Raw genomic sequence first — 15,607 nt, forward strand, 5'->3', positions numbered from 1 at the left:
GCCGTCAGAAGACCCAAACATGCACCTCGCCAACTTCGAAGAACTGTGCCAAACGTTCAAGATGAACAGAGTTAGAGACGACGCCATCAGACTAAGGTTGTTCCCATTCTCACTAAGGGAACGAGCCAAAAGTTGGTTTATTTCTTTACCAACCCATTCTATCAACACTTGGGAGGAATTGGCCCTGAAATTCCTATCCAAGTTCTTTCCTCCTGCAAAGATTGCCAAGCTGAGAGCTGATATCAATAACTTCACCCAGCAGGACAGTGAATCTCTTTATGAAGCATGGGAGGGGTTCAAGGACTTATTGAGAAAATGCCCTAATCATGGGATTGAGAAGTGGCTGCAAGTGCACAACTTTTACAATGGGTTGATGAATGAAACCCGAACACTCATAGATGCTGCTGCTGGTGGAGCTTTCATGAGGAAAAGTGCTAATGAGGCTTTTGATCTACTTGAAGAGATGGCCATGACTAACCAACAATGGTCAACAGAAAGAGGTCCATCTAAAAAAGTTGCAGGTATGCATGAGGTGGATGCTATTACCAAGTTGACAGCTCAGGTAGAGGCCCTAACAAAATTGATGTCCAATCAAGTAAAACAAGCTCAAGTGGTTTGTGAGATATGTGGAGGTCTTCATCACTTTTCTGAGTGCCAGGCAGATGTGGATGATTTGCCAATGGATGAAGCGAAAGCCATTGGAAATTACTCTCAAAACAACAACAACTATGGGTTTAATCAAGGAGGTAATCGTAGAAATAATGGGTTCTATCAACAGAGAAATCAGAACCAGTCACAGATGCAACCACAGACTCAAAACTATAGTGGAAATTCTGGTCTTCAAACAGATTTACTATTGCAATTCATGACAGAGACGAGATCTTCCATTAAAGACTTGCAAACTCAAATGGGGCAACTAGCAACTCAGATAGCAACTCGTCCTCAGGGAAACCTGCCGAGCACCACTGAAGTTAATCCTAAGGAGAACTGTAAAGCAATTACTCTGAGAAGTGGAAAGAGTTATGATGGCCCGAGCCAAGCCAAGCCAGAGAATGATGAAGATGAACAACCAGCACCTACACCAGAAAAGCAGAAGACTACTGATGGTCTTCAGCAAAAAGAAGCTTCTTCCCCTATTAGTATTGACCATCATATAAAGATTCCCTATCCTCAGAGGTTGCGCAAGACTAATACAGACAAGCAGTTTAGTAAGTTCCTTGAAGTATTCAGAAAGCTGCACATCAACATTCCTTTTGCAGAAGCCCTTGAACAAATGCCAAGCTACGTCAAATTCATGAAGGAGATTTTGTCAAAGAAAAGAAAGATGGAAGACTTTGAGACAGTGGCCCTAACAGAGGAATGTAGTGCTATTCTTCAAAAGAAACTCCCTCCTAAACTGAAAGATCCTGGGAGTTTTACCATACCATGCACTATTGGAAAGATTGAGAATATTCATGCATTATGTGATTTGGGGGCTAGTATCAACCTTATGCCTTTGTCGGTATTTAAGAGACTTCAACTAGGAGAAGCAAAACCTACAACTGTTACACTACAGCTAGCTGATCGTTCTTTAGCCCATCCAAGAGGAGTAATCGAAGATGTTCTTGTCAAGGTGGACAAATTTATTTTTCCCGCTGATTTTATAGTTCTTGACATGGAAGAAGACAACAATGTTCCTATCATCCTGGGGAGACCCTTCTTGGCAACAGGGAAAGCACTAATTGATGTCCAGAAAGGAGAGTTAAAGTTGCGAGAACAAGGAGATAAAGTTGTATTTAATGTACTCAAGGCTATGACTTACCCTACGGCAAGTGACAACTGTTTCGCAATTGATGTGGTGGACCAGTTGGTGGAGACAAAGACGCACATTGAAGACCCTCTTAATTTGACTTTGGTACAAGAGGAGGTGGTGGAACAAGACGGTAAGGAAGCTTATGAGTATGCTATGTGGCTCGACTCTTATGGACCTTTGAATAGAAGATACTATGAAGAGTTAGGAGTCATACCTACAAAGCCAGCCCCATCTACTGAAAAGCCTCCTCAACTAGAGTTAAAAGTCCTACCGGATCATCTCAGGTACGAATATTTGGGAGAAAATAAGACACTTCCTGTCATTGTGGCATCTTCCCTATCTTCTATAGAGACAGATAAGCTATTACGGGTTCTAAGGAAGCATAAGAAAGCCATTGGATGGACTTTGGCAGACATAAAAGGGATCAGCCCCTCAACTGTAATGCATAGAATCCTAATGGAGGAAGGAGTGAAGCCTACCATCGATGCACAACGAAGATTAAATCCACCAATGAAGGAGGTTGTCAGAAAAGAAGTCTTAAAATGGTTAGATGTTGGGGTAGCGTATCCTATTTCAGATAGTAAATGGGTAAGTCCAGTCCAGGTTGTTCCAAAGAAAGGAGGGATGACGGTGGTAAAGAATGAAAAGAATGAGCTCATCCCAACCAGAACTGTCACAGGATGGAGAATTTGCATAGACTACCGGAAACTCAACAAAGCCACGAGAAAAGATCACTTTCCACTCCCATTCATTGACCAGATGTTAGACAAGTTGGTAGGCCAAGAGTATTACTGTTTCCTTGATGGTTATTCAGGGTATCACCAAATAGCTATAGCACCGGAAGACCAAGAGAAAACGACATTCACATGTCCATATGGTACTTTTGCTTTTCGACAAATGCCATTTGGGCTGTGTAATGCTCCAGCAACATTCCAGAGGTGTATGATGGCCATATTTTCAGAGCTATTAGAGAAATGCATCGAGGTGTTTATGGATGATTTTTCAGTATTTGGTTCATCGTTTGACCAATGTCTAAGCAGCTTGGAATTGGTACTAACTAGGTGTGAAGATTCTAATTTGGTGTTGAACTGGGAAAAATGCCATTTCATGGTTACGGAAGGAATAGTGTTGGGACATAAGATCTCAAAAGAAGGTATTGAGGTTGATAGAGCCAAAGTATCTACAATTGAGAACCTGCCCCCTCCAGTTTCAGTTAAGGGAGTTCGAAGCTTTTTGGGTCATGCCGGGTTCTACAGAAGATTTATCAAAGACTTCTCCAAAATTGCCAAACCTTTATCTAATCTTCTCGCTAGTGGAGTACCTTTTGAATTTGGGAAAAATTGTCTTGAAGCATTCCAGATTCTCAAGGATAAGTTAATCTCAGCACCGATCGTGACTACACCAAATTGGGAATTACCTTTTGAAATCATGTGTGATGCAAGTGATTATGCGATTGGAGCAGTGTTGGGACAACGGGTTGACAAGGTATTCAGAACTATTTACTATGCAAGCAGGACCTTGAATGATGCTCAACTGAATTATGCTACTACGGAGAAAGAAATGCTGGCTATAGTGTTTGCATGCGACAAATTCTGACCCTACTTGATAGGCAATAAAGTGATAGTGTATACAGATCATTCAGCAATCAAATACTTGATGACTAAGAAGGATGCCAAACCAAGACTAATTTGATGGGCTCTTCTTTTGCAAGAATTTGATCTAGAAATAAAAGATAAGAAGGGCACGGAGAATTTAGTGGCAGATCATTTATCAAGGTTGGAACTTGAAGAGAATCAGAATACAAAGGAGGTTCAGATTAATGAGGACTTCCCTGATGAGCAACTATTTCTCTTGAATTCTACTGTACCTTGGTTTGCTGATTATGTGAACTACTTGGCTGCAGACATTATACCACCAGACTTGACAAGGCAACAATTGAAGAAATTCTACTCCGAAGTCAAACACTATTATTGGGAGGAGCCTATCCTCTATAAGCATTGTGCTGACCAAATTATTAGAAGATGTGTGCCAGAAGAGGAGATGTTTTCCATATTAACTCATTGCCATAGCTTGCCATGTGGGGGACACTTTAGTGGGAATCGAACTGCGGCAAAGATTTTACAAAGTGGATTCTTTTGGCCTACTTTATTTAAAGATTCTCAACAATTTGTCCAATCCTGTGATCGTTGTCAAAGAACTGGGAATATCTCAAGAAGAAATGAAATGCCTTTGACTGGAATATTGGAAGTGGAACTTTTTGATGTTTGGGGCATTGATTTCATGGGACCTTTTCCGTCATCTTACAACAATGCTTACATACTACTAGCTGTGGATTATGTCTCCAAATGGGTAGAAGCAGCAGCAACACATTTGAATGACGGTAAAACAGTGCTCAACTTTCTTCAGAAAAATATTTTCACTCGATTTGGAACGCCTAGAGCAATTATTAGTGATGAAGGGAGCCACTTTTGCAACAAACAGTTTGAAGCTCTACTTGCAAGATATGGAGTACGCCATAGAACTGCACTTCCTTATCACCCTCAGAGTAATGGGCAAGCAGAAGTTTCCAATAGGGAGATTAAATTAATTCTGGAGAAGACGGTTCAACGGTCAAGAAAAGATTGGGCTAAGAAGTTGGATGATGCATTATGGGCTTATAGAACAGCGTTCAAAACACCAATAGGAATGTCTCCCTATCGGTTGGTCTATGGTAAGGCTTGTCATCTTCCAGTGGAATTAGAGCACAAAGCATTCTGGGCCATGAAGACATTAAATATGGACTTGGCGGCAGCAGGAGAAAAGAGGTTGTTACAACTTAATGAGATGGATGAGTTTCGTAACGAGGCTTATGAAAATGCCAAGATCTATAAAGAGAAAACTAAAAGATGGCATGATAGACATTTAGCAAGAAAAGAGTTCCAGCCTGGCCAACAAGTTCTATTATATAATTCCAGATTGAAACTTTTTCCTGGAAAATTGAAATCAAGGTGGTCAGGACCGTTCACTGTGGTTCAAGTTTTCCCATATGGCGCGGTAGAAGTTAAAGGAGAAAAACCAGAGACTTTCAAAGTCAATGGTCAACGATTGAAACCTTATTTGGGAGGCCATATTGATGAAGCCAAGAAAGTTATTCAATTGGTGCCTCTGTAAAGGGGACATTCAGCATTTTAAATTATTTATTTAGTAAACTTTAGTTTTAAATTTTACTTTCTTAGTTAAAAAAGAAAAAAAAAAAAAACTGTGTAAAAACCGTGGAAATCGTGAAAACTAGTCAATTTAATTAGTTTTTAGTGTTTAAAAGAAAAGAAAAAAAATTCTTTAATCTTTAACCCTGCAGGAGAACTACATGTCGTACAACATCCAGGAAGCACACGGGCCGCGGCATGCTAAAACACGTGCCGCGGCATGCCCTTTTTAGAAGATGCCTGCAAAGAGACACGGGCCGCGGCATGCTCCACCCTTTATTAAGCATGTCGCGGCACGCTAAGCCCAAATCAGGGGAAAAGAGCTTCGTCCCCAGTGAAAATTTCAAATTTTCATTTTCTTCTTTTTCCAGCAACGAACCAGCCACGAGAAACACCTTAAAAATCCTATTTTTCTCCATTTTTTCTCCCCCAAAACACCAATTTTGTTCACCAATCATTATCATTATCATCCACAACCAAAACCCAACCACCAGTTTCAGAGAAGCTCATTGGAAATCCGGGGTGCAACCAGATTTTATTCTTCAAGTAAGTTTTTTTTTCCTTCTTCATAACAGTGGTGTTTTAAGAGAAATTAGTTTGGATTGTGTGTTATTTGATTACTGTGGAGAGCTATATTGGCTGTTGTGGAATTATTGCTGGGATTTCATTTGAGTTTTTGTTAGAAAATAATTTGGGAAAAGAGGAAAATACAGGGGAGGTGCTGCCCAAATTTTTTTTTTTTTTACACTAAAAAATTATTATTGGCTAATTGATTGGTATGGCAACCAAAAGAGTCAAAACACGAGCTAACCGCTGCATGCAAGGTTCATCATCGCATACCCCTAATCCTCAAGATGATCAAAATCAACAAATTACAAGGTTTGTGAATAACCCAGCGGCTAAAAGGTATGAGAAGTTGATTAAGAGGAGTATAATTCGGGAAAGGGGTTTTGAATATCAAGATACACCTTTTGAGCGTGATTTGGGGTATGAAGTAATTAGAGGGGAGATTGCCCGACGGCAATGGCAGAAATTCTGTGATGCAGAGCATGTTGGGAAAGCTAATGAGAATATAGTGTGTGAATTTTTTGCAAATTACCCATACAAAGGGGGCAACAACACTGTTTATGTTCGGGGAGTAAGTGTCTCAGTCACTGTAGAATCCATCAACAATTTTTTTAGCCTTCCTACTCTAAGTGCAGATCAAGATGAAAGAAGGATAGCACTTGATAGAGAGGTCTTATCTGATGTTGCAATTGCCCAAGAGTTGGGGCAGGAGGGCACTCGATTTCATGTTGAAGGGAATCAGAACCAAAAATTCCTTTACCGGTGGCAACTCAACCCAGAAGCCAGAGCCTGGACATATTTTGTTAACTCTAGAATACTGCCGACGTCACACACTTCATCCTTAGACTATGAGCGATGCGTCATAGTTTATGCTATTATGGCTAGAATGACATTTGACATTGGTTGGGTTATCTTGAGAAATATCAACCATTTTGCTGAGATGAAGACAACAGCGGGGCCAGTGCACAGTGCCCTAATCACTGCCTTATGCTTGCAACAGGGTGTTCCTGGGATTGAAGGAGACGTCTTAAAAGCACCCATGCAGACCATCTCTCGTCAGATCTACTATGACTTCCCTCTTGCCTCATTAGAGCCGCCAGAAGAAGCATGCAAACGCCAAAAGGGTGATGCTGATGTTGAGGAGGAGGACGTAGCAGGCGCTGGCACCAGTGCATCAGTGCCACCTATGTACCAGCCTGAGCCACCAATGGACACCCACACCCAGGGCACTCATGATAGATTGGATCACCTCATAAGGCAAAACCATTATCTGGTTCAGTCTAACCAGTATCTTGTTCAGGCTCATCAAACACAAGCTGCGTATTACAATGCATATCTTGAGCAGCAACATCATTTTGCCCAGAGACAAGTCCAAGAATTGAATTCTTCTTTTTCGAGGTGGACAATGAACTCAGAGGATGCTGACCATTTCTCGCAGCCCCCGCCGTGGCAACCATACCAGCCACCACCACCTCCACCGCCATACTTATGTGGCGCTCAGGTAAGTTTCCTTTCTCTTTTCTTTAATGTCACATTGGGGACAATGTGTCACTTTAGTTTGGGGGGGGGGGGGTTACTTAAAAAAAAAAATAGTTTTAGTTTTTAGTTTTTTTTATTGTTTTAAGTCAATTTTCTTAATATGAGTCAATCTAAAAGTAGGTAGATAGCATGATTTGCAAAGTTCACTTATTTTCGGAACATCCGTGTGCTTGGTGATATTACATTCTTGACTAATTTCAATTTTATACTCGAAAGAACATGGAATCATATTAGGTAATTTGCTAGTAATTGAATTATTTTATGTATGCTGATTGTGGAATGTGGAAAGTTGTTTAGAAAATTCTAGAACTTGCTTGCTTGCTGTTTGAGGCGAAATAATAGATTATGCATGACTAGGAAAGTGATTTAGGCATTCTTTTGGATCGATTGTGCCTTTCAAGCCATCCTTGTAATTTTTATCCTAGTTACCCTTTTTGAGCCTTAACCTATTCTTTGTTCTACACATATTGAGCCTAAAAAGATAAACCCATAAATATCCAAAACATTCAACCCTAATTATACCATAAGTGGATCTTTAGTTTGGGGGAATTTGGTTGGGAAAATTGTTGTATGTGTGTGGAAAAAGGTGTGAAAATTGAGAGAGAAAAATTTTTGGCAACAACTTGAAAAAAAAACAGAAAAGAAAAAAGAAAATCTGACAACCAGTGTCAAATCTAGAAAAAATAAATAGAACGTTGTTGCAATTTTGTTGAAGAAAAAAAAGAAAAAAAATATATCTCTCATGTAATTAGAAAAAGGGATATTGGGATTGGCATGATTAGAGAAGCTTATGGTATAGACAAGTCTAAATGACCATTTCAACTACCTTTACCCTAAGCTTAACATTACAAGCCTAGAAAGACCTTCTGATTCTTAGTTGTGCATTAATCTATATTAGTGGAGAATAGTAAGTATTGCAAGCATATGGAATTTTGGGTTAGTGGATTGACGATTGTAATTGGCATGCATAAAGTGGTTTAATTGTTAGTTAATTGCATTCTGTAAAGTCCTTTTTTGGCAAGTTAGGTGACAAAATAATTTTTCCTTTTTATGGTAAGATTGCTATACATTCATTTTCGAATTCTTACCTCTTTTATTCGGTTATTAGTTGCCATTTTCCTTGTTTGGAAAGTTGCACTTTCAGCTGAACTTTCCTTTGTTGAAAACTTCTCAAAAGAGAAGGAATTCTCTTTTAGAAAGTTGTCTTTTTTAGGGAAACTTTGATTATTGCCTTTTCCTTATTAATTTCGATTGTATCTTGATACAATCAGAATATCTAATCTGTTTTTGGCAGGAATCAAGCTTCGAAAGAAGATCGGACCCGATTTGAGTAAGTTTCCCGTTTCTGGGCAGATCTGCTTCGTCAGCATCCGAATCTGATGTAGCAGATCGTGTTTGTTTTTGGAAAGTTTTTGTACAGCTGCTAATTCGAAATTGTGGTTGCCTCTTTGGTTTCTATGATCTATAAATAGAGCCTAGGGAGCAACCATTCGAATTACCTCTTCCATTATTCATTTTTTACATTTATCTTTTGAGAGAAGAGAGTATTTCTTTGTTTTGTGAGAGCCTAGTTGTTCACCTAGGTTCTAGTTGTTCTATTTCTGTTCTTACTCTATCCTAGAGGTTGTGAAGAACTACTTGACTGAACAAGAGATTGGTCTTCGGGAGAAGACTTGATAAAGCCTTACTTCGGGAGGAAGTAAGCACTTGGTCTTCGGGAGAAGACTTGTTGAAGCCTTACTTCGGGAGGAAGTAAGCACTCACACTTCAAAGACGAAGGGAGTTCGGGCTTGAAGGTGTTTCAAGAAGTCAGATTCATAAAGTGGATTACAAAGGATTGCGGCAATACTTTAGAGGGAGTCTAAACTTGTTTAAGTCAATTGTCTTTGTAATTTTGATACTTTATTAATTGATTTCATTCTCTGGGCGTGGCCCCGTGGACTAGGAGTGTTCGGGAGAACACTGATACCATGTACAAATCTCTTGTGTCAAGTTATTTATTTTTCTGCAAATATTTTATATTCTGCCTGTTCAGTTTTGCTGTAGCAGAATTACTTTCTGCTGCTGCAAACGCTTACAGTTTTATATTTTCGTATATACAACTGACATTTGTAAAAACATGGTTTTTCATTTGGTATTAGAGCAGGACACTAAACTCTTAGTGTGGCCCTATAACGTTTTTGTTAGAATGTCATTTTTTGTAGAAGGAAGTTCTATTTCTAGACCACCGTTGCTTAATGACTCTAACTATCCTTATTGGAAAGTTAGAATGAGGGCCTTCATCAAATCTCAAGATGAGAAGGCGTGGAGAATGGTTCTATCAGGTTGGTCTCCTCCAGTTGAGACAGATTCTTCAGGTAATACTATTATAAAATCTGAACTGGAATGGTCTATTGAAGATGATAAACTATCTGCCTACAATAGCAAAGCCTTGCATGCTATCTTTAATGGTGTAGGTGAGGGTTACATTAAACTTATATCATCTTGTGTTTCTGCTAAGGAAGCTTGGGAGATTCTTCAAACTCAGTTTGAAGGAACTTCTGATGTGAAAAGATCTAGATTTATCATGCTTCAAACTAAATTTGATGAGCTTAGAATGTCTGATAATGAAACTTTAATTGAATTCTATGAAAAATTATCTGACATTGCTAATGAATATTTTGCTCTTGGAGAAAAGCTTGATGATTCTGTTCTTGTGAGAAAAATTGTTAGAGTTCTTCCAGAAAGGTTTGATACTAAACTTTTGGCAATGGAGGAAGCTAAAGATTTTAGCACTATGAAAGTGGAAGAATTGATGGGTTCCTTACGTACTTTTGAATTAAATCAACAGATTAAACAAAAGGACAAACCCAAATCCATTGCTGATAAAGGTAAAAGTATTGCTTTGAAAGTTGCTGATAATGAAAATTCTGATAGTGAATGCGATGATGAGATTGCTTTATTAACTAAGAATTTTCAGAAATATATGAAAAAGATGGGAAATAAAAAGAATATTTCGAAAGGTTCAAAAGGTAATACTTTCATTAAACCATCTGTCTCTAACAAAAAGGGAATTCAGTGCAGGGAATGTGAAGGTTTTGGGCATATTCAAGCTGAGTGTGCAAACACTTTGAAAAAGAATAAGAAAAGTTTCAATGTCACTTGGAGTGATGATGAAACCGAAAGTGATGAAGATATTGCTGAAAATGTTGCCCTAACCTCTGTTATGACTAATGTGTTGTGTGATTCACAGGTGAAAGATAGATTGGTATGTCTGAATAATACCACCAAACAAGAGGAATCAGATTCAGATGAGTCTGAAATCTGTGAAGAATCTCTTGCTGAATCATACAAAGTCATGTATGAAAAATGGATTCAGGTTGCTTCTGAAAATAGAGAGTTGAATAAATTGAATAAAAAATTGTCTCATCAGATTGAAATGTGTAATTTGAAAATAAAAGAATATGAGACAAGTTTTTGTGATAAAAATGAAAAAAACTCTCTATTAAAGAAGGAACTTGAAAACTTTAAGAAAAATGTTCAAATGCTTAATCCTGGATCTTCTATTTTTGAAAAAGCTCAGAATGCAGGTCAGAGAGGTTTCGCAGGTCTTGGTTCTAATGGAATGGAAAGTTCTGGAGTCACAAAGTTTGTAAAATCTAGTGTTCCAACGAATCACCTTGAGGCTACAAACTCTGCTGTAACAGTTTCACAGCCTGTGGCAGCAAGAACAGCTTCTGATGCTGCAAAATCTCCAGGATTTTCGAAAAGGGTAAGATCTCAGGTAAAAAGATTTGTTCCCATTTGTCATTTTTGTGGTAGAAAAGGACATATCAGACCTAAATGTTTCACGTTGAACAATCTGTTTAAAACAAATTATTTTGATAATTTAAAAAAATCTCAAAAGAAACATAAAGGTTTGAAACAAATATGGGTAAAAAAGAAGTGTCTAGCTGGTTTTTCTGATAAAACTGCTGCATCTCAAATGTGGTATTTTGACAGTGGTTGCTCTAGACATATGACAGGTGACAAGGATTTTTTGACTAACATTCGGCCTATGCTATGTGGAGAAGTCACTTTTGGTAATGGCCTATCTGGAAAAGTTGTTGGTATGGGAACTCTAAATTTTGAAGGGTTACCAAGACTGAAAAATGTGATGTTAGTTGAAGGACTGAGGGCTAATTTACTTAGCATCAGTCAAATCTGTGATCAAGGGTTTACTGTTTCTTTTGATAGTGATCATTGTTATGTTCTGAATGATGACAATGAATGTATCTTGCAAGGATTTCGATCCAATGATAACTGTTACACTCTAACCCCTGTGTTTACTTGTCATTCAGCTATCAACAACACCACAGATTTGTGGCATGCCAAGCTTGGGCATATTAATTTTAAAAACCTGAAAAAATTGTCAAATGCAGGTATTGTTCGAGGTCTTCCCAAGCTTGGTAAGGAAAGTGAAGGTAAGTGTGAACCGTGTCAACTTGGGAAGCAATTAAAAATCACTCACAAGCCTGTGTCTGATATCAATACCTCAAAGGTTTTGGAATTGCTTCACATGGATCTTATGGGTCCAATCCAAGTTGAAAGTTTGAATGGTAAACGATATATCTTTGTGTGTGTTGATGATTTCTCTCGTTTTACTTGGGTAGATTTCTTAAGAGAAAAATCTGACACTTTTGATGCCTTTAAAACTCTTTGTCTGAGATTAAGAGTTGAGAAAGGTTGTAATATTGGGAAAATTGTTCGAATTCGAAGTGATCATGGTAAGGAGTTTGAAAATTCTGTGTATGATGATTTCTGCAAGTCTACAGGTATAACTCATGAATTTTCAGCTCCCAAAACTCCTCAACAAAATGGAGTTGTTGAGAGGAAGAATCGAACATTGCAGGAAATGGCAAGAGTAATGTTAAATAGCAAGACGTTGACAAAGCGCTTATGGGATGAAGCTATTAACACAGCTTGCTACATAATAAACAGAGTGTTTATTCGTCCAGGTACCTCAAAAACATCTTATGAAATCTGGAAAGGTAAGCGCCCCAATGTAAGTCATTTTCATGTTTTTGGATGTGTGTGTTATGTCTATAGAGATCGTGAGCATATTGGTAAATTTGATGCTAAAAGTGATGTTGGTGTATTTATTGGATATTCCTTAAACAGTAGAGCTTATCGTGTTTATAACATGAGAACTCAAACTGTTTTGGAATCAGCTAATGTGGTTGTTGATGATTTTAGAGATTTTTCAGAGTTTTCCACAGAAGCCAAGATAGATAGTCTCATGGATACTCCTCCAGAAGTTGCAACAGCAGATCCTGATGCAGCAGAACCCATTGTTGATGCTGCAAATGACGAATCTGCTGCTGCAACTGAAACTGGAGAACCAGAACCGTCTATCTTGACTCATCCAAACATCATCACTGACTCTATTCAGAAAGAACCAAGCACCAGAGTCAACTGAATCATCCAAAAGATCTCATCCTTGGAAATCCTGAAGAAAGCATGGTAACTCGCAGAAGGTATATTAACTTAATCAGCTTTCTTTGCTTTGTTTCTCAATATGAACCGAAAAATGTGAAGGAAGCCATGACCTTTGAGGAATGGCTCAATGCAATGCAAGAGGAACTCAACCAATTTGTTCGCAACAAGGTATGGATTTTGGTCCGAAGACCAAAAGGTATAAATGTTATTGGAACAAAGTGGTTGTTTAAAAATAAAAGTGATGAGTTCGGTACAATTGTGAGAAACAAGGCTCGTTTGGTGGCACAAGGGTACACACAGGTAGAAGGTATTGATTTTGATGAAACTTTTGCTCCTGTTGCAAGATTAGAATCAATTCGTTTACTTTTGTGTATTGCTTGTATTCTGAATATTAAATTATTTCAAATGGATGTGAAATCTGCCTTCCTAAATGGTATTTTGAATGAGGAAGTTTATGTTGAGCAACCAAAAGGATTCGAAGATCCTCAATTTCCAGACCATGTATACAAACTTGAAAAAGCTTTGTATGGTCTGAAACAAGCTCCTCGAGCTTGGTATGAAAGGTTGACTCAATTTTTACTTTCTCATGGCTATCACAGAGGTAGTGTGGACAAAACTCTTTTCATCAAACATATAAAATCTGATTTTATCATTGCTCAAATTTATGTTGATGATATAGTTTTTGGTTCTACATCTAACCATGAAGTGCAGGTATTTGTTGATCAAATGAAAAGTGAATTTGAAATGAGCATGGTTGGTGAGCTTAATTTCTTTCTGGGTCTTCAAGTGAGACAAATGGAAGGAGGTACATTTGTATCTCAAAGCAAGTATGCTAAGAACCTTGTCAAGAAATTTGGCCTTGAATCGGCTAAGCAGGTAAGTACTCCTATGAGCACCACACTGAAATTAACAAAAGATGAGAATGGAGTAAAGGTAGACACTACACTCTATCGTAGCATGATTGGAAGTCTTTTGTATTTAACTGCTAGTCGTCCTGATATCTGTTACAGTGTGGGAGTGTGTGCTAGATATCAAAGTAATCCTATGGAATCTCATGTATCAGCTGTAAAAAGGATTATTAGATATGTTAATAGCACTCCTGATTATGGAATTTGGTACTCAAAAGATACAAATTCAAATCTTGCTTGTTTTAGTGATGCAGATTGGGCAGGAAATGCTGATGATCGAAAGAGCACAAGTGGAGGGTGTTTCTTTCTTGGGAATAATCTAGTATCTTGGCATAGCAAGAAACAGAATTCCATCTCCTTATCCACTGCCGAAGCTGAGTACATCGCTGCTGGCAGTTGTTGTACTCAACTATTGTGGTTGAAACAAATGTTGATTGATTATGGGTTTGAATTGGGTGTTTTGACTATTTTTTGTGACAATACTAGTGCCATAAATATTTCCAAAAATCCTGTTCAACATTCTAGAACAAAGCACATTGACATAAGACACCACTTTATCAGGGAACTTGTTGAAAATAAATCATTGCAATTAGAATATGTTGATACTGAAAAACAATTAGCTGATATTTTCACAAAGGCCCTAGATGCAAGTCGCTTTGACTCCCTCAGAAAGTCTTTGGGAGTTTGCATTGTTTAATGTTATCTGTTCATAATTCTTGTACAATAGTGTTATGTGATTCATCTCTAGCTCTTAATCGTCTATCATTGTATTTTGACAAATCATGCTTATGCTTTTGGTTTATAATTAGTTAGGATCTCAGTCTGATCATACTTTGTGATGTTGTGCTAAAAGGTTCATGTTACTCTTTATGTGTGTCTAGGATTAAATAATGTTCTTATACAGAGTTGAGCAATTTTTGTTTCAGTCTTGTCAGGCCCCTTGCTGGAATAGAGCTACCCATACTGAGGTGTGAAAGCCATCTGATGAGTAAGCTGGAACATTGTAATTAGCAACTATGATGAGGATGCACTACCATAGAAAAGGGCTACCTTCAGTATGGTGTGAAAGCATCCAGTTGCGGGATCAAATTGAAAAAGGCAAAAATGAAAAATCTTGCCAAGGACAATGATCCTATTTTCACTGCACACACTTATGTCTGACAAGTGTGTTCAAATCTGTAAGTCTCCTCTATTAAAATTAAATTGATAATCCTGGTTCACAATTTTCAGTAACATGCATATCTTTTTCCTCAACATCAATTAAGTATGATTATTTCATGAGATACTAATTAGTTATTTTCCTTAAAAGCATAACATGTAATTTATTTTGTCAATTGTCAATGATATTTGATTTCTTTTGCTTTGTTCGAATCACATATATTTATTGTACACATTATATTTTTTTCGGTTTTAATTTAAATAAAAAAAAAAGGAGGGAGGCGTGTGACTTGCTTCATGGGTTAAGAAAATCTTGTGCATAAATGGTAAGTATCAACATTCATTCTTTCTTTGATTTATTATGATATTTTTCCAAGTAAAGATTAATCTTTATATGGTAATGTGCCTTTATTCTTGAAAGATTGATTTATTTTTGGAAAAATTTGTTGGCATTTCTAGTTTCCTTTATTTTTTTTTTAAAAAAAAAAAAAGGAAAGGAGTTAAGAAGTGGGCGGTTTCCTCTTTTGGTTCATGGGCTGGCGGTTACCATTTGAATTTTCAAAATTGGTTTCCTTTTTCTTGTTTTAATTCCAAGGTTATATAAACCAAATTTTGACACTTATTTCTCCACCTACCCGAACCTTCTTTCTTGTTTCTTTGTCTGTCACTATTCATCTTCTCCTTCAGTTCCAAAATGGTGAGAACCAAGAATTTAGGGCACACTAAAAAATTAGAAGAAACCGTTCCAACTCCTTCTAGTGCACCCCCTGCTGCCTCAGTTCCTCCTCCTGTTGTTGCAAAGCCTGGAGATTCATCGCTTCCCCAGCGTGAAGCCAAAACGTCCACCCAAGCAAGTTGCTCGCAAATCGGTAAGGCCCTATCGCACCTGGACTTCCTCATCTGAATCCTCTAAGGAATCTCCTCCTCCTTTGGCTGTTCCTCCTCCTGCTGCATCAATGGCTGGCACCACTCCAACAGGCCCTTCCACTCGAACTCGAGCC

General features: G+C 38.0%; 1 non-coding gene across 1 annotated transcript; it reads right to left on the bottom strand.

The window, feature by feature from the left end:
- Positions 1-226: 226 nt before the first annotated feature.
- On the bottom strand, positions 227-333 carry LOC115724387 (small nucleolar RNA R71). The gene has a single exon (XR_004013180.2). It is a non-coding gene; the product is annotated as a small nucleolar RNA R71 (small nucleolar RNA).
- Positions 334-15,607: the final 15,274 nt, after the last annotated feature.

This window comes from Cannabis sativa, chromosome 9 (genome assembly GCF_029168945.1).
Source record: "Cannabis sativa cultivar Pink pepper isolate KNU-18-1 chromosome 9, ASM2916894v1, whole genome shotgun sequence".
Lineage (NCBI taxonomy): Eukaryota > Viridiplantae > Streptophyta > Magnoliopsida > Rosales > Cannabaceae > Cannabis > Cannabis sativa.